Source organism: Anolis carolinensis, chromosome 4, assembly GCF_035594765.1.
Source record: "Anolis carolinensis isolate JA03-04 chromosome 4, rAnoCar3.1.pri, whole genome shotgun sequence".
NCBI classification, from domain to species: domain Eukaryota; kingdom Metazoa; phylum Chordata; class Lepidosauria; order Squamata; family Dactyloidae; genus Anolis; species Anolis carolinensis.
In genome coordinates this window covers 93,181,791-93,200,662 of record NC_085844.1, presented here as the reverse complement: position 1 = coordinate 93,200,662, position 18,872 = coordinate 93,181,791, and the positions used below count along the sequence as shown (strand labels likewise).

The 18,872-nt window shown below is 44.6% G+C and overlaps 1 long non-coding RNA gene across 1 annotated transcript in view; it reads right to left on the bottom strand.

Annotated features, from left to right (window-relative positions):
- Positions 1 to 7,141: 7,141 nt before the first annotated feature.
- LOC134299016 (uncharacterized) overlaps positions 7,142 to 18,872 on the bottom strand; it is a 74,001-nt gene continuing 62,270 nt past the window's right edge. The window contains exon 4 of the long non-coding RNA XR_010006177.1: positions 7,142 to 8,631. This is a non-coding gene — a long non-coding RNA (uncharacterized LOC134299016). The remainder of the gene's footprint in view (positions 8,632 to 18,872) is intronic.

The following is an 18,872-nucleotide window of genomic DNA, read 5'->3' as shown; positions in this document are numbered from 1 at the left end:
GAACTGCCGACCTTGCGGTCAGCATGTTCTGCAATTTAGTGGATTAACCCGCTGCACCCCCGCGGCCCTCAAGGCAATCCAAAAGGAATTGTATATACAATAGAGTCTCACTTATCCAACATGCTGGATTATCCAAGCCATTTTTGTAGTCAATGTTTTCAATACATCATGATATTTTGGTGCTAAATTCGTAAATACAGTAATTACTACATAGCATTACTGCATACTGATCTACTTTTTCTGTCAAATTTGTTATATAACATGACGTTTTGGTGCTTAATTTGTAAAATCATAACCTAATTTGATGTTTAATAGGCTTTTCCTTAATCCCTCCTTATTATCCAACCTATTCGCTTATCCAACATTCTACTGGACCGTTTATGTTGGATAAGTGAGACTCTACTGTAAATGTATCTGACTGGCATATATGTTGTGCTTAAAGTTGTGACTGCTTAGCTGCTTAGCACTAATGCTGTCACCTAAATCTACTCTTACCTCTTAGTCTCAACAATTAAAATCTGACCTATTGATCTGTTCTCTGCTGATTAATTATGTAAAGTATTAATTGATACAGTTTTGACTAAATGTGCAATCCTTTTGTTCCTGGGACAATGCTTCATATCATAGTCCAAAAAACTTACTTTAAAGTTTTTTTAGTCTATGGAGACACACCCTGATTTCAGAAGACCAAACCTTAATCTTGGCTCTTCATTTACTGTCCCATGAAATGATTTGCTTTGGGTATCTTGGAGTTTTCTATGATCTGAACAGAGTTTGGAAAAGTATATTTTGGAACTCTAGCTCCCCAAATACCCAGCCAGCATGAATAGTACCATGCTGTACTGGACATTTTGGGAGAGTAGTCCCAAAGAGCAATATTTCCAAACTAGGCTTTTGACTGCTTCAGTGTAAGTGGAGGATTGCCCTATCCCAAACATGTAACCACAGTAAGTGAATTTAGAATACTTGTATATCTTGAATGAAGAAACCAGTTCAGATTGTTGTGCAGAAGTTGTGCAGAAGTCTTCTAAAGACATGCAATATGTATTTGTGGCAAATCTCAAAGTAATGCAAGCTTTTGATCACATTACATAGCAAGGACTCCACTGCACATTAGGGCTTCTGGTCATATGCAATGTACTTTAAACCCATTTGATACAATTCCTGCTTCTGTCACAGAAATTGCACCATGCCTAGCTCTTTGTTATACAGACTGACCAATGTTCTCCACGTTGCTACAGTTTTCCAAGAAAGGGAAACACTGCATTAACTTGAGAAAAAGTTGTCTGATGTTGGCCCATTAAAACAAAATTCAGAGGCAAAGTAACATAAAATGGAGGTGGAGAAAAAAGAAATCTTTTTAGGCAAAGGTAGAGTTCACAATGCAGCCTACAGGCTTTTATACTGCAAGAGAACTGTTCTTCAGACTGGAAAGCTTTTCAGAAGTCTTTCTTCTTCTTCAGAGAAAAATGCTTTTAAAGAGGGAAACAATTATTCTGCAGCTTAAAATGCATTATACACAGAGACTCACAACTCTTTCTTCCATTTTTTTTAAACTAAGTGCCAAAAAGGGGTAGATGAAAAAGCTGAACCTTTTTCTTCTCCCCATGAAAGAATGCTGTATAATATTGGTGATGGCATTTTAGGTCAAATTGAATTACAGTGAAATTGTATGAATGGAGAAGAGGAGCACCGGAGCAAAAATGCTAGGAAGTAGCCTACAAAATCCACAATTTAAAGCATATAGAAGGAAAATAAACAAATTGAAATGTGGCACTAAAGAAGATTTCTACTAATAGACTCAAGAGCAAATCTAACTGAACTTTCACTGGAAGAAAGGATTACTGAAGTGAGACTAACATCCTTTGGACTTATCATGAGAAGACATGACTCGCTAGACAATGGTTCTCAACCTGTAGGTCCCCGGGTGTTTTGGCCTATAACTCCCAGAAATCCCAGCCAGTTTACCAGTTGTTAGGATTTCTGGGAGTTGAAGGCCAAAACAGTTGGGGACCCACAGGTTGAAAACCACTATGCTAGAGAAAATAACCCTAATTCTAACCCTAAGGAACCCCAGTGGCGAAGTGTGTTAAAGCTCTGAGCTGCTGAACTTGCTAACCAAAAGGTCCCAGGTTCAAATCCCGGGAGCAGAGTGAGCGACGCTGTTGCTCCAGCTTCTGCCAACCTAGCAGTTTGAAAACATACCAATGTGAAAAGATCAATAGGTACCGCTCCGGCGGGAAGGTAACGGCGCTCCATGCAGTCATGCTGGCCACATGACCTTGGCGGTGTCTACAGACAATGCCGGCTCTTCAGCTTAGAAATGGAGATGAGCACCAACCCCCAGAGTCAGACACGACTGGACTTAACGTCAGCGGAAACCTTTACCTTTACTAGAGAAAATAAAAATGCTTGGTAAGATAAAAGGCAGTAGGGGGGGGGGGGGGGAGAGAATGTTCCAGGTGGATAGATTGATGACCTCATCAAATTAAGATGGGAAATTACAGGTGACGATCCTTTTAGCATATTATTGTCTTATATTGTCAGCAGTCCCGTTTCGAGTTCTGCCTCCCCATCACACTTACACATGGAAACTTGGCAATACATTTATCTTACATTCATCACACTGTCAGTATTAGTTTTTTTAATCAGGAGAAACAACAATATCTGAAAGCCAAGAGATCCCTTGCCCTGCCCAAAGTCCGTTACATTAAAGGAGATTGATATCAGTTTAAGACCAATTCTTTCCATGGGATAATATTGTTCTGCATCAAACCCCATTGGATACAAGAGACAGTGCTCCAGGTTAAAACCATTTCTTTTCATGGGATCCTATGGTTCTACATCAAACTCCATAGGATACAAGAGACTCTCAGTTGGAACCATGGGAGTAAGTGTGATAAGAGGTTCTTTTTCATGTCAGGAGTGACTGGAGAAACTGCAAGTCACTTCTGTTGTGAGAGAATTGGCCATCTGCAAGGACATTGCCCAGGGGATGCCTGGATGTTTAATGTTTTTACCATCCTTGTGTGTCACGACCCAGGCAGCAGAGCACCAATAACCATACACAGAGGCCAGAATCTATCTAATATCTTTATTAAGGAAATATATAAAGTTAATAAAAGCAAGTGTATGAATTAGTCCAGAAGTAGACCTTTCAGGAAAGGTCAAAATTAGTCCAAAGAAACAATGTCCAATATGAAATATTAAGGTCCAAAGTTGTAATCCAATAACCGAAACACTCACTTGCCAAGCAAGTGAGGGGAGATGACAAGGTCCTTTAGTCCATGAACTTGAGCAAGGCTAGGAAATAACTTGATTCTTGAAACACAAGACTTGATTCAAGGCAACAAGGAAACGAGGAGCAAGAATAGGGTCCGTGGAATTACTTGGCGAGGTCCGGAAAACAAGGCAAGATCCGGAGAGTAAAACAAGGCTGGAAACGAAGGCTTGGAATCGGGAACAAGGCTTGAAACAGGAACGAGGCTTGGAAACGGAGTAGCTGTCCACACACGCTACTCCGGTAGCTGACGAATTGACTCCGCAAGATCCCCTTGTGGGTAAAACACCTAAATAGGGTCTCGTTTTCCCGCCAAAGAGCAGTTCTCTGGAGAACCAGAAACGAAAGCTATTCTCTGAGTCCAGATGTGTGACTCCTTAAAGTTTCTCATGGAAAGCAGACTTAATCAGCTGAATGCTTAGCAGCTATCCTAGCACTCCTGCGAGAGGCCGCTTGAACTCCCCTCTGTTGTTTACAAAACTCATGGCGAGAAAACGTAGGAGATTTAGGCTCAGGGCTTGTTTGACAGACTTCTGGAAGACAAATCTCTTGCAGGTGCAAGGTTTCCAAATCTGGCTGGGAAAGTTCCAATTCTGACTGAAACGGTGAGAAACCCCAGTTTTCCTCTTCATCTAGCACAACAGTGCCAGGAACGGGACTACATGGCCCATGACTCATCACATTGTGGAAGGCTTCTCTCATGTTCCCACATGGGGAGCTGGAGCTGACAGAGGGAGACCATCCACACTCTCCTCAGATTCAAACTGGCAACCTTCAGGTCAACAACCCAACTTTCAAGTGTTGAGTTCCCTCCTTTCAGGACATTTCTGCCTCTTTTCAACCCTGGAACATGTGATAAGCTCTATGCCTCTCCATGCTTGAAAAGAGGCTGAAGTGTCCTACGAGGGGAAAATTTCTCAATGTAATAAGGTGGGAATGTCCATCCACCTGTGTAATCCTGGGATTTGTCATCTGATCAGCACCATCACTGTTTGGCAGAGAAAGTTAAAGACCTTATAAAGGCCAATGAGAGGGAAGGGGGTATGGCTTTGTTTGGTCTCATCATTTACAGTTTTCTGTATGAGCATTACCTAATAACATTATCTAATAGCAAAAATGTTCAAATGAGGATAGCACTAGAGCTGCCTCCAGACAGCTCATGTTTTCTGTGTATTTGGAACTTCTCAGACTCCATTCCAGATCTTTGTTCTCACCGCTGTTTAAAACGCTCTAGAGAAGGAGAGACTATCATGCTCCGAAGCAGCATCTTCCATTTCCTACCATCAGGAAGTTCTTCCTAATGTTTAGGTGGAATTCCTTTTCCTGCAATTTGAATCAATTGCTTCATATCCTAGTCTTCAGATCAGTAAAAACAAGCTTGCCCCCTCCTCAATGTGACATCCATTTGGATCTTTTAACATGGCTATCCATGTCCCCTCTTAGCCTTCTTTTCTCCAAGCTTAAACATACCCAGTAGGCATGGACGAATCACTGGAAAACGTCGTAATTCGGATTAAAATCGTATATAATCCAATTTGCGAACGTGGTTCCGATGCGGATTATCATGTCAGATCTAACCCGTGATTTCAAAGCGTTCTAGCCAAATTTTTTAAATGGCTTCAAAATTTGATCAGAAATGTTTTTTTAGAAAAATTAAAATATATAATAATTAAAATAAAAGTCCCCCCTCCAACATGCTGTTTTTTTCGCGACTGCACATGCACGTCCGCCATTAACGAAGTAATTCTGAATATTCTGAATTTTTGGAAAGTTCCGAAGTTTTTGGTTCAAAAAATCGGAAATGACTTTAGAAACGAAGTGCCGACGCCCCCTACTTTAGAAGCGAGTATTGAACCATTTTTTTCATGGATCGCATTCCTAATGCCCAGCTCCCTCTGCCATTCCTCATAGGGAGAAGAGCATGGGAACAGACAGATAGTTCCTCTGGGAACAGACAGACAGCCTGAGTGGACAGAAGAGGCATTCCCCTTGTTGCACCAGTTACCTTTCAGCCATGGTTTGGAAGGAAATCTGGAAAAGCAAGAGGGAAAATGGAAAGGGCAGAATGAGTGTGCTCATCTTTGTGCTTCCTCCTTGCATATTTCAATACATTTGGAAACAGGATTCCTAAATAAAAAATATGTGCCCACTAACAACACCATCTCACTGTTGCCATACTAAACATGCCAGCCCTTTTATTTTCCTTTGGAATAGAATGCAGGTAAAAAAATTGAAAGGTAAGTGACAGGTGGGTTGGACTATATATATATATATATATATATATATATATATATATATATATCTGCTTTAAGAGGGAAAAAGTGGATTGATATCCACTAAAGCTCGTGCTAAAAATTTTAAAAATCAGTCTTAAAAGTGCTTCCCATTTTTCTCCCCCTTTGCTTTTCCTTTTTATGCTGTTCCAAGAGAGCTTAGCACATTTAAATATCAAGTAAGATATGCCAGCAGGATGTAAAGCAGCTATTTCTGTCGCAGGCCTGGTCTCTTTCCAGGTCTAATAAAGGAAAGCCTGTATTCTCTATTACGCTGGGAGAATTCACTGGAAGCACTGTACAAATCAGCATCAAAAGATGCTGTTTTCTTCAGTAATAAAATCGCATTTCTTCAGACCTCTTTTGACAATATATGTGAGGAAATGGCTTGACTAACACTGTAAAAACAGATAGATGATGCACTTTTACCTAAGCTTTCAATGTGGATTTTTGAAAAAAATTATGGGGAAGTCTTCAGCATCATAATTCTGCAGGATAGCAGGAGGGAAACTCAGAATGTGGGGATTTGATGCAGTACTGAATTTCAGGGGAATTTATTTTGCTTATTTGTTTATTTGCATGTTTGCTTGCTTGTGTTAAAAAGAAGTTTCTAGCCTTTATGACAAATGTTTGAGTTGTTAAAGGCCTCAGTTCGTAAAGGAGACTGAAAGATATTGTAGTGTTTTCAGTGCCAGATTTCTCCTTCCTTTCTTTTCCTATTACAGGGAAGCTGTATCAAGAGATTGTGCTATTTATTGGTGTAGTTTGTGTGCTCCGTTTTTAATTTTTTAACAAATAATAATAATAATGTTGACTGGCTATATCTGCCTAGAAGATCAGGGGGCAGAGGACTCTTACAAGTAAAACAAGTAGTCAAAGAAGAAGAACATGCCCTGGCAGAATATGTAAAGCAAAGTGAAGAACCTGCTTTGATTGAAGTCAAAAATCCGAAACTCCTCAAAGCACAGCGGACAAAAAACCAGTACAAGAAAACCGCACTACAAACTAGAGCTGACAAGTACCACCTCCCTGCAATAAAGAACTGGTGGGAATCACAAACCTGCAAAAGTATTGGAAAATGAGTACGCAAAGATACTGTGGGACTTCCGAATTCAGACTGACAAAGTTCTGGAACACAACACACCAGACATCACAGTTGTGGAAAAGAAAAAGGTTTGGATCATTGATGTTGCCATCCCGGGTGACAGTCGCATTGACGAAAAACAACAGGAGAAACTCAGCCGCTATCAGGACCTCAAGATCGAACTTCAGGTGGTCCCGGTGGTGATGGGCACACTGGGTGCCGTGCCAAAAGATCTCAGCCGGTATTTGGAAATAATAGACATTGATAAAATTACAACCTGCCAATTGCAAAAGGCCACCCTACTGGGATCTGCACGCATCATCCGAAAATACATCACACAGTCCTAGACACTTGGAAAGTGTTCAACTTGTGATTTTGTGAAATGAAATCCAGCATATCTATCTTGTTTTCTGTCATACTTATAATAATAATCATAATAATACTTTATAACCCACTTCCATCTCCCCGAGGGGACTCGGAGTGGTTCACATGGGGACCAAACAATTCAAATCACATTTCTATTATCCTGGATTATATTCTGGAAATTCTTGACACTGGTGGAGACATTTCATTCCCACTGAAATCGAACAATTTGAAGAGGTCACAGATAGTGAGATCTGGATCGCAGATAGTGAAACCCAATGTGTGGATACTTAGATCTGGTAAGCAGATAACAAGTACCGGCAGCAGGTTACCTGTGAATCCATGCCTGGTGAAAACAAGAAGCTATAACCCAATGTTCCCCAATCAAGAAATCTCACCAGTTTAAGAAGAAGCCACCAAGGTAATTTTATTCAATCTAGCTGAAAAGGATGACAGCTCGTGGTAAGCCACAAAATGAAGCCAACATGTTTGACAATAATAAAGCAGACATTTTATACAGTAAGGTCTTTTGTTTTTCCCACCCATGCCCAGCTGGGGCCAGCTCCATGCTTATTGGCAGAGTCAGTCTCTGACATCACACCAGCTAGGAGGATTCCCTCTCTGAGGCGGGACTGAAGTGCCTGCCAGCCAATCAGAGAGCGGTCCCTGCTTCAGATGCAGATTTCTGATCTCCAATGGCTGACAGGGGGCAGGATGACCAGTGGGACAAAACAACACATACAGATGGATTACCATTTACCAACTTTGGGATGAACAAAGAGGGGGCATTTGGTCCCATGGATTTTATTGTCAGTATAATTGTGCCATGAGTCCTCAGTGAATGAGTCTAATGCTTCTGGTGCTAGTGTCCATTGTGTTCCATATCAGTATATTGTCCAAGGTGAGTGAATTATGGAATCCATTCCTGGGAAAGGCAAAATGTCATTGTGGAGAAACGGGGCAGGACCTCCTGTCGTACTGGAGGAGTGCCGGATGATTAATGTTCCTTTTCTGTCCGCAGGCCAGGCATGCGGATCCTGTAGTCCCATGTACAGTTGGTCTTATGGGAATCAATAGAGATGGATTGATTTCCATGATGAAGGGTTCTTGAGTCCATTGTTGATGTGATGCCCAGGAAAAACACTGGAGGGAATTCCCAGGGTCAAGGGGTGTTCGTGAAAGGTTACCAGAATCTTGATTCAGAGGCTTCATATCTCCAAAAGTTTATAAAACATAAAATAGTACACATACTACACACAAAAGGGGGTCTGTGGATACTGGGGCATCCCAGTGGTGGAAGCCGGGGTACCCACGAGGGTGAGGGTTAACTCAGGGTTAGTTGAGGTAAGGGAAGTTCAGATTTTGGGTAGAAAAGGAGAGGAAACCCCGCTCTTAGTGCTGGGGGGGTGTGAGCGGTTACCGGAGCCAGCTGCAAGAGGCAAAAAGGAGAGAGAAAGACACAGGAGGCAAAGAGGACACAAAGAATCAAATATAAGGATAACACAGATAAGTGTACATTTATTTAAAAGGGTTACTTTGTAATAGAGGGGGGAAGAGAATGTATTCAGGATGCTGGTAGCTGCTGCATGGCTCCTCCTCTCCTTCGGTCATCTGAAGGATCCTCCGGTGGCCTAGGGAATAAAAGCCTTGTGACTTGAAGGTTGGGTTGCTGACCTGAAAGCTGCCAGGTTCGAATCCCACCCGGGGAGAGCGCGGATGAGCTCCCTCTATCAGCTCCAGCTCCATGCGGGGACATGAGAGAAGCCTCCCACAAGGATGGTAAAACATCAAAAACATCCGGGCATCCCCTGGGCAACGTCCTTGCAGACGGCCAATTCTCTCACTCCAGAAGCAACTCCGGTTGCTCCTGACATGAAAAAAAAAATCTGAGGGACTGATCAGCTGGGTTCTGGGCTCCCGCTCTCCACGGGTCTCTCTGCCATGGTTCCGATTAAATATTTTTATTAATTTGACCCAGGTTAGGGTCGGTGTTCTACATCACTACCTTTGAGTGACTTCCTTTTTTAATTCTAAGAGGTAATGGAGCAGTATGTTCTCTTCATTTCTCCTCCTTTCTTTCTTTTTATTTAAAAAAGCTAGAGTGCTAGAGTGCTTCAATGACATTTTTCATTTTAACCCTACAAGCAGAACAAAATGTGAAAGAAGAAAATGTTTCTCTCAAACCATAATGGTACCTTAGTGAACCATGTTCCAGTATTGTTTTGCTTTTTTAATGACTTGGAAATTATAGGTAGATCTTAAAAAATCACTACCAATATCACAAAAAAAACATGGAGCTGCAGGAATGCTAGCAACTGGAAAAACCCAAGAAGCAGTATTGTGAAATCTTTGCTAAAATACTTTACAGTTCAAAATAAAATATGTAAATAAAAAGTTATATGAAATTTACTCAAATGGACAATTTATATCAGCTACAGAATTCAGGGGGCAGATTTTCTGAAGGCCGAATTTGGATTGCCTAGGCACAACATTCTATTCATTTATTATTTTGCAAGAATAACAGAAGTATGCAGAAAACAAATTTAGAGAAAACCTGTCATTTTACTCCATGTACACACCCAAGTGCTGTAGAATCATAGGAAAATCCACAAATCCCAGATCCCATCCTAAGAAAATAGTCTCATGAAATTCCAGAACCTAGTTTCCAGCATCTTTACTACTTTCATTAAAGTGTTCAATGTCAAACAACCACAAACCCCTACATTTGTGACAATCATTAGAGAGCCTCTGTACGCACAGGGGTTAGTTAAAAACACTGGTCTATGACTTGGAAGATTCACCTCAATTGACAAAACCTATCAAGTGACCTTGATTCGGCCCTTTTTTTCCAGCTCAATTTGCCTATCAAGGCTATTGTGAAAATAAAGTGTTCATTATGTGTATATTGCCTTGATTTCACTTATGGAAAGGTTTGATAAAATATAACAAATGGAAAATGAATAACAAATCCATCATTATTTTTATTTGCTTAAGGTAAAGGTAAAGGTTTTCCCCTGACATTAAGTCTAGCCGTGTCTGACTCTGGGGGTTGGTGCTCATCTCCATTTCTAGGCTGAAGAGCCAGCGTTGTCCATAGACACCTCCAAGGCAATGTGGCCAGCATCACTGCATGGAGTGCAGTTACCTTCCCATCGGAATGGTACCTATTGATCTATTCACATTTGCATGTTTTCAAACTGCTAGGTTGCCAGAAGCTAGGGCTAACAGTGGGAGCTCACCCCACTCCCCGGATTCAAACCATTGACCTTTTGGTCAGCAAGTTCAGGAGCTCAGCAGTTTAACCCACTGTGCCACCAGCACAGTTTTTTTCTGTAAAATTTTAAAATAGCTTGGAATCTGGCACAGAACAAAGACAGAGAAGTAAATGACAAAAGACCTATCTCTCCACCTTATACTTGAAAGGAGTGTTGTGAGGAAGAGTACGCTGTGGCAGCCAAGAACATATTATCATATTCATAATATCTCCTGCCTGTTGAATCCTCATCTAGTAATAGTAGCTCATTCATGAAACAAGTGAAATAACCACCATGGTTCAAAGACACAGCAACCTGTACATCTCATTGTGGTTATTTGCTAACACATTGGCAAACACATTCTTATCAACACTTCAGATCAAACCAGTGTTTGCCTTTTGTCAAATAAAAGTAGCATCCATCACCTCCCCTTCTTTTTGAGGAGAGAGCAAAACTGTCATTGTCATTGTAGCATCAAGGCAAGAACATTATCTTTGCTTTTGACAATAAGTCAGCCTTATGACACCATATTCAGCAGCTTCTAAAGGGTTTTTTAAATATTAAGTTCCCGAATGACTAAATGGCTTCTAATGAAACAGAGATGCAAAGGTAGGCATATTCCCTGACCTGCTTTCAAAATGATGTATGACTGTAAGCTAAGGAGTTTCTCTCCACAGTCTTCCTCCACTCCCTTTCTCATCTAGTATGCAGATGGCGTCAGCTGCTAAAAATCATAACTCAGAGCAACTGCTAGGAGAATTGACTCGTGAAGCAATCTACACAATGGAAGCATTAAAAGTTCTTTGTGGGACGTGAGGCTGAAAAACTCTTTCAATGCATGTCAACCATATGCAATAATAATTTATTCAAACTGAGAGCGTGACATATGATGTGAATCAAAGGCAGATGGCTTGACTGCTACAAAATCAGCAAATATCACATAACAAAGAAAAATTGGTGTGCTTGAATTTCTGGCCAGTCCTCAAGCTGGAGGCCACTTTATCATTTACATCATTGTTGCGCAAAATGTGTCCCGGGGAACCCCAAGGTTGCTCATTACAGACAGTCTTCCTTGAAAGAGAGTTTACTTCCTGCCTGTTCATCTTATCTTGAAATGTACAGCTACACAAGGAAGTGAGGAGGTAGATTTGTAATTGCTTAAGAAACAAACCCAAAGGGTGCTCACCAATGCTTCCACTTCATCCTCGAAAGTAGTGATGAGTGGAGTGCTGCAGGGTTCCGTCCTGGGCCTGGTTCTCTTCAATATCTTTATTAATGATTTAGAATGATGAAGGATTAGAAGACATGATCATCAAGTTTGCAGATGCCACCAAATTGGGAGGGATAGCCAACACTCCAGAAGACAGGAGCAGAATCCAAAACGATCTTAACAGATTAGAGAGATGGGCCGAAACTAACAAAATGAAGTTCAACAGGGACAAATGCAAGATACTCCACTTAGGCAGAAAAAATGAAATGCAAAGATACAGAATGGGGGACGCCTGGCTTGACAGCACTGCGTATGAAAAAGATATTGGAGTCCTCGTGAACAACAAATTAAACATGAGCCAACAATGTGATGCGGTGGCTAAAAAGGCCAATGGGATTTTGGCTTGCATAAATAGGAGCCCCGGTAGCGAAGTGTGTTAAAGCACTGAGCTGCTGAACTTGTGGACCAAAAGGTTCCAGGTTCAAATCCCGGGAGAGGAGTGAGCGACCGCTGTTGCTCCAGCTTCTGCCAACCTAGCAGTTCGAAAACATGCCAATGTGAGTAGATCAATAGGTCTGGCGGGAAGGTAACAGTGCTCCATGCAGTCATGCTGGCCACATGACCTTGGAGGTGTCGACGGACAACGCCAGCTCTTCGGCTTAGAAATGGAGATGAGCACCAACCCCCAGAGTCAGACATGACTGGACTTAACGTCAGGGGAAAACCTTTACCTTTAGTGTCTAGATCCAGGGAAGTCATGCTAGTCTGCCTTGGTCAGACCACACCTGGAATACTGTGTCCAATACTGGGCACCACAATTGAAGGGAGATGTTGACAAGTGTCAAGACCCAGGCTGCAGAGCACCAATAACCATACACAGAGGCCAGAATCTATCTAATATCTTTATTGAAGGAATATATAAAGTTAATAAAAACAAGTGTAGAAAATAGTTCAGGAGTAGACCTTTCAGGAAAGGTCAGAATTAGTCCAAAAAAGCAATGTCCAATAAGAAATATTAAGGTCCAAAGTTGTAATCCAATAACCGAAACACTCACTTTGCCAAGCAAAGTGAGGGGAGATGACAAGGTCCTTTAGTCCATGAAACTTGAGCGAGGCTAGGAAATAACTTGATACTTGAAACAAGGCTTGAACGTGGAACAAGGTAACTAAGAACAAGAACAAGGTCCGTGGAATAACTTGATAAAATCCGTGGAACAAGGCAAGGATTGATCCTGGGAAACAAGGCAAAGTCCGTGGATAAACAAGGCTGGGTAGCAAGGCGAAGGCTGGATAGCAAGGCAAGGCTTGAGCAGGAGCGAGGCTTGAATCGGAGCGCGCTGTCCAGACACAACTCGCTCCGTAGGCTGACGAATTGACTCCGCGAAGTTACTACGCGGGTAAAACACCTAAATAGAGTCTAGCTTTCCCGCCGAAGCAGTTCTCTGGGAATCAGAACCGAAAGCTAAACTCTGAGACCAGATGTGAGACTCCCCAAAGATTCTCACGAGAAGCAGTCTTAATTGGCCACATTCTTAGCTGCAATCCTCGCACTCCTGCGCGAAGCTGATTCCAAACTTCTCTGTTGTTTACAAAACTCCCGGCGCAAGAACACGGGAGAAGTAGACTCTGGGCTTGTTTGACATACTTCTGGGAGACAACTTTCTTGCAGGTGCAAGGTTCCCAGATCTGCCTGGGAAAGATCTGGCTGAGAAGAATCCAGTTCAGACTGGGAAGGTAAAAAACCCAAGTTTTCATCTTCATCAGGAATTACAATGTCCTGAGCAGGACTACAAGGCCCATGGGTCATCACACTATCCCCCTCCTCAAGGCCCCTCCCAAACTGGGGCCCTCTCCCCGAGGCGCGAGGTCGCGGTTTGGTGGGATAGGTCTGATGAAAGCGACGGGTTAGATCAGGAGCATGGACTGTGGAGGCGTCTTCCCAAGAGCGTTCCTCAGGGCCAAAACCCACCCAGTCAATGAGATATTGTAGGCGGCGGCGGTGAAAGCGAGAATCCAAAATGTCCTCAACCTCGAACTCCTCCTCCCCATTCATCAAAACAGGAGGGGGGGCTGGTTGGTCTGTATCAGGTCGCACTCCATCCGCCGGAAGGAGCAGGGAACGGTGAAACACTGGGTGAATGCGCATTGAACGCGGAAGTTGGAGTTTGAAAGTCACGGGGTTTAATTGCGCCACCACTGGATAGGGGCCAATGAAACGGGCATCTAACTTCCGGCAAGGGCGGTGGGAGGGCAGGAAGCGAGTGGACAGAAAAACCCGATCTCCTACCTTGATTTCGGGGCCCGGCTGGCGATGTTTGTCAGCGTGGCGTTTATAGTCCTCCTTGGCTTGGTCCAGTTGCTGGAGCAAAAGTTGTTGCACCGCTGTGAGTTCCTGCAGCCAATCCTCTGCTGCGGGAACTTCTGAAGTTTCAATGACAGGGGGGAAGAAACGTGGATGGAAGCCGTAGTTTGCAAAGAACGGCGTTTCTTTTGTAGAAGCTTGAACTCCATTGTTGTAGGCAAACTCAGACAGTGGTAACAGAGAAGCCCAATTGTCCTGTTGGTAGTTTACATAACAGCGAAGATACTGCTCCAAAGTGGCATTGGTGCGCTCCGTTTGCCCATCTGTTTGGGGATGATGAGCTGAAGATAAGCGAGAGTCTATGCCCAATAGTTTTTGTAGTGCCTTCCAAAAACGAGAGGTGAATTGAGATCCACGGTCTGTGACTAAACTCTTGGGCAATCCATGTAGTCTGAAAACATGTTGAAGAAATAGATCCGCAGTTTCTTTGGCCGTGGGGAGGCCTTCACAGGGAATGAAATGGGCTAACTTGGTGAAAAGGTCCACCACCACCAAGATCGTGGTGAATCCACAGGAAGGTGGTAGGTCAGTGATGAAATCCGCGGAAATTATTTCCCATGGGCGAGATGGGGTAGGAAGGGGGTGTAAAAGCCCTGAGGGCTTCTCCCTTCGTATCTTGGAGCGCTGGCATACTGGGCAGGTGTTGACATATTTTTCCACATCCTTGCGGATCTTGGGCCACCAAAAATCCCTTAGGATCAAATGCATAGTTTTAAATAGTCCGAAGTGTCCTGCTGGTTTGCAGTCATGACACAGACGAAGCGCTTTTTCCCTACCCGGTCCGGGTGGGATATAAACATGATTTCTATAGCAGAGCAGCCCATCTTTAAGCGAAAAGGGAAAGTGCAGACCTTGGCGAAGTTGGTCCTGCGCCCAGGCATCTGCTTGCTGACTAGCCCTGATTTCTTGAGCACAGATGGGTCCTGGAGTAGGGGAAGTTGAACCAATGGGAATGGATTTGGTGTTCCCCACCGTGAGCGTGGCAAAGTTCTCGGGTTGTAGCAGTTGGGATTCAAAGGTCTCCTTGCGTCCTGCAGCGTATTCCGGTTTACGTGACAGGGCGTCTGCTTGCTTGGTTTGGGCTGGGGTCACATAATGGATCTGGAAGTTGAAACGTTCAAAGAATAAAGCCCAACGTTGCTGCCTCTGATTTAGTTTGCGGGCAGTTCTTAGATGTTCTAGATTACGATGATCAGTGTGGACTTCAATGGGAAATTTGGCCCCTTCTAGCCAATGTCTCCAAGTTTCAAAGGCTGCCTTTATGGCCAGTAGTTCTTTTTCCCAAATGGTGTAATTCCTCTCTGGTGTGGTTAGTTGACGAGAATAAAAGGCACAGGGATGGAGGTGATCTCCCACCGGTTGTAAGAGTACAGCCCCAATTGCCACATCAGAGGCGTCCGCTTGCACCACAAAAGGGGTTCCAGGATCTGGGTGCTGTAGAATTGGCTGGGAGGTGAATAGTTTCTTTAGTTGCTGGAACCCTTTCTCTGCTTGATCAGTCCAGCGGAAAGGCTGCTTTCCACGAATGCAGCTAGTGATGGGGTCGGACCAGCGGGCAAAATCTGGAATGAACTTGCGGTAATAGTTCGCGAACCCCAAGAAACGCTGTACCTCTTTCTTGTTAGTTGGCGCCCGCCATTCCAATACTGCTGAGACCTTGGCTGGATCCATGGAAAGCCCTAGAGGCGAGATGCGGTAACCAAGGAAATCTACCTCTTGTAGATCAAAGGCGCATTTTTCTAGCTTGGCATAAAGTCCATGATCCCGCAATCGTTGTAACACCATTTTGACGTGGTTCTCATGTTCTGATTGTGATCTAGAAAACACCAAAAAATCGTCCAGGTAGATTATCAAGAACCTGTCTAGATAGTCCTGAAAGATGTCATTGACAAAATGCTGGAACGTTGCGGGGGCTCCGCATAAACCGAAATTCATAACTCGGGACTCGAATAATCCGAATTTGGTCTGGAAGGCGGTCTTCCACTCGTCCCCTTCCCTGATGCGAACTAAGTTGTAAGCCCCCCGAAGATCCAGCTTGGTGTAAACCTTGGCTCCTCGAAGCCGATCCAGTAGATCCGAGATTAAGGGCAGGGGATAGCTGTTCCGCTTGGTGATATTGTTCAATGCTCTGTAGTCCACCACCAAGCGTAGTTCCCCTGACTTCTTCTTCACAAACATCACTGGGGAGGCGGCTGGGGATTGCGAGGGTCTGATGAATCCCTTGCGAAGGTTTGTCTCTAGGAATTCCCTGAGAGCTTCTTGCTCTGGTTCAGTCAGGGAGTAGAGATGCCCTCGCGGGATCGGGGCCCCCTCCACCAAGTCAATGGCACAGTCATAAGGTCTATGTGGGGGTAATTTTTCGGCTTCTTTCTCATTGAATACATCCCAATACTCGGAGTACTTCTTTGGCAAGGTGATGATGGGCTCGGTGTCTGTGGCGTGGCATACCTTGGCTACGAGGCAATGGTTTTGGCAGTACGGTGAAGCAAACTGCAGTTCTCTGTTGGACCAGGAGATGTTAGGGTCGTGGAGAGTCAGCCATGGAATTCCCAAAATCACAGGGAAATGGGGGACCTCGGTAACAAAGAAGGAAATCTCTTCCATATGTTCCCTTATCCACATTCTAGTGGGTTCCGACCACTGACTTACGGGGCCCGTCTTGAGGGGGCGGCCGTCTATGGCTTGCACCACACGGGCATTCTTGAAATCATGATATTGTAATCCCAGAGAGTCGGCATACTCTCTATCGATGAAATTGTTGGTAGCTCCAGAGTCTATCATGGCGTGGATCATGACGGGTCCCCTTTTTGCTGACCATAATGTGACCACGAGAAGGAACAGGACCCCGGTTGGCGGCTCTTGGATGGATTTTTTGACCGGGTTGGCGAGCCTCTCTACACCCGGTCGTTGGCTTCCCCCGCCGGCTGTGTGCCAGTCGGCTCAGACGTCTTCGTCTCCGTGGAGGACGCCGCCGCAAGACGGGCGGCAGGCTTCCCTTTGGCTGGGCACTCTCTGGCGAAGTGGCCCCCGTTCCCGCAGTACCAGCAGAGGTTTAAGCGTTGCCGACGGGCCTTCTCGGCGGCATCTAGTCTGGGACGCACATTGCCCAACTGCATCGGCACCTCCTCGCCTCCTCTGGGGTATGGGGTTGGTGGTGGGGGTCTCCAGACCGGACGTGGCTGAACGCTGGCGGGAGCGGGGGGTTTTGCCCCGGCTCTACCGCCCTGGCCTCGAACCCACTGTTTCCTGTTGGCAATCATGACTTCAGCCCGTAAACATTGATCAATGAGTGCCTCGAGGGTCTGGGGAGGATCCACCTTGGAGATTTCTTCCAGCATTTCAATGTTGAGACCCTCCCGGAATTGTCCCCTGAGGGCTACATCGTTCCAGCCGGTGTTGTGGGCCAGCACTCGGAACTCGGCTATATACTGAGACATAGGTCTGTCTCCTTGGAAAAGGCGACGGAGTTTGTGACCGGCTGCCTCCAAATTGTCCTCGATTCCCCAAGTCTCCTTGAGGTGGTCCAAGAAGCGTTGCGCTGATCTTAGGTGTGGAGAGGCTTGGTCGTACAGTGCCGTCGCCCAGCTGGCCGCTGGCCCGTCTAGAAGACTGTAAACCCACGCCACTTTGATGTCTTCTTGGGGAAACTCGGCAGCACGGGCCTCTAGATAAGCTTGACATTGGCGACGGAAGACATGAACCTTAGAAGCTTCTCCAGTAAACTTGGTTGGCAACGCCATGGCCGGAAGACGAATTCCGCGTTCCTTCAAACCCCTTATTTCTCCATCCTGTGCATTAAGCTTATCACGGATTCGGTCCACCTCCTCCTTGTCGATGGTGTAGGTAATCGGCTGGCCGCTCGGCCCAGGTACGACTCCGGTAGACATTCTGGCCGAGGTTAATTGGTGCTTAGGGTGGCGGAGTCAAACTGTCAAGACCCAGGCTGCAGAGCACCAATAACCATACACAGAGGCCAGAATCTATCTAATATCTTTATTGAAGGAATATATAAAGTTAATAAAAACAAGTGTAGAAAATAGTTCAGGAGTAGACCTTTCAGGAAAGGTCAGAATTAGTCCAAAAAAGCAATGTCCAATAAGAAATATTAAGGTCCAAAGTTGTAATCCAATAACCGAAACACTCACTTTGCCAAGCAAAGTGAGGGGAGATGACAAGGTCCTTTAGTCCATGAAACTTGAGCGAGGCTAGGAAATAACTTGATACTTGAAACAAGGCTTGAACGTGGAACAAGGTAACTAAGAACAAGAACAAGGTCCGTGGAATAACTTGATAAAATCCGTGGAACAAGGCAAGGATTGATCCTGGGAAACAAGGCAAAGTCCGTGGATAAACAAGGCTGGGTAGCAAGGCGAAGGCTGGATAGCAAGGCAAGGCTTGAGCAGGAGCGAGGCTTGAATCGGAGCGCGCTGTCCAGACACAACTCGCTCCGTAGGCTGACGAATTGACTCCGCGAAGTTACTACGCGGGTAAAACACCTAAATAGAGTCTAGCTTTCCCGCCGAAGCAGTTCTCTGGGAATCAGAACCGAAAGCTAAACTCTGAGACCAGATGTGAGACTCCCCAAAGATTCTCACGAGAAGCAGTCTTAATTGGCCACATTCTTAGCTGCAATCCTCGCACTCCTGCGCGAAGCTGATTCCAAACTTCTCTGTTGTTTACAAAACTCCCGGCGCAAGAACACGGGAGAAGTAGACTCTGGGCTTGTTTGACATACTTCTGGGAGACAACTTTCTTGCAGGTGCAAGGTTCCCAGATCTGCCTGGGAAAGATCTGGCTGAGAAGAATCCAGTTCAGACTGGGAAGGTAAAAAACCCAAGTTTTCATCTTCATCAGGAATTACAATGTCCTGAGCAGGACTACAAGGCCCATGGGTCATCACAACAAGCTGGTAGGTGTCTACAGGAGAGCAATTAAAATGATCAAGGGCCTGGAAAACTAGCCCTATGAGGAGTGGCTTAAAGAGCTGGACATGTTTAGCCTGTAGAAGAGAAGGATGAGAAGAGACATGATGGCCATGTATAAATA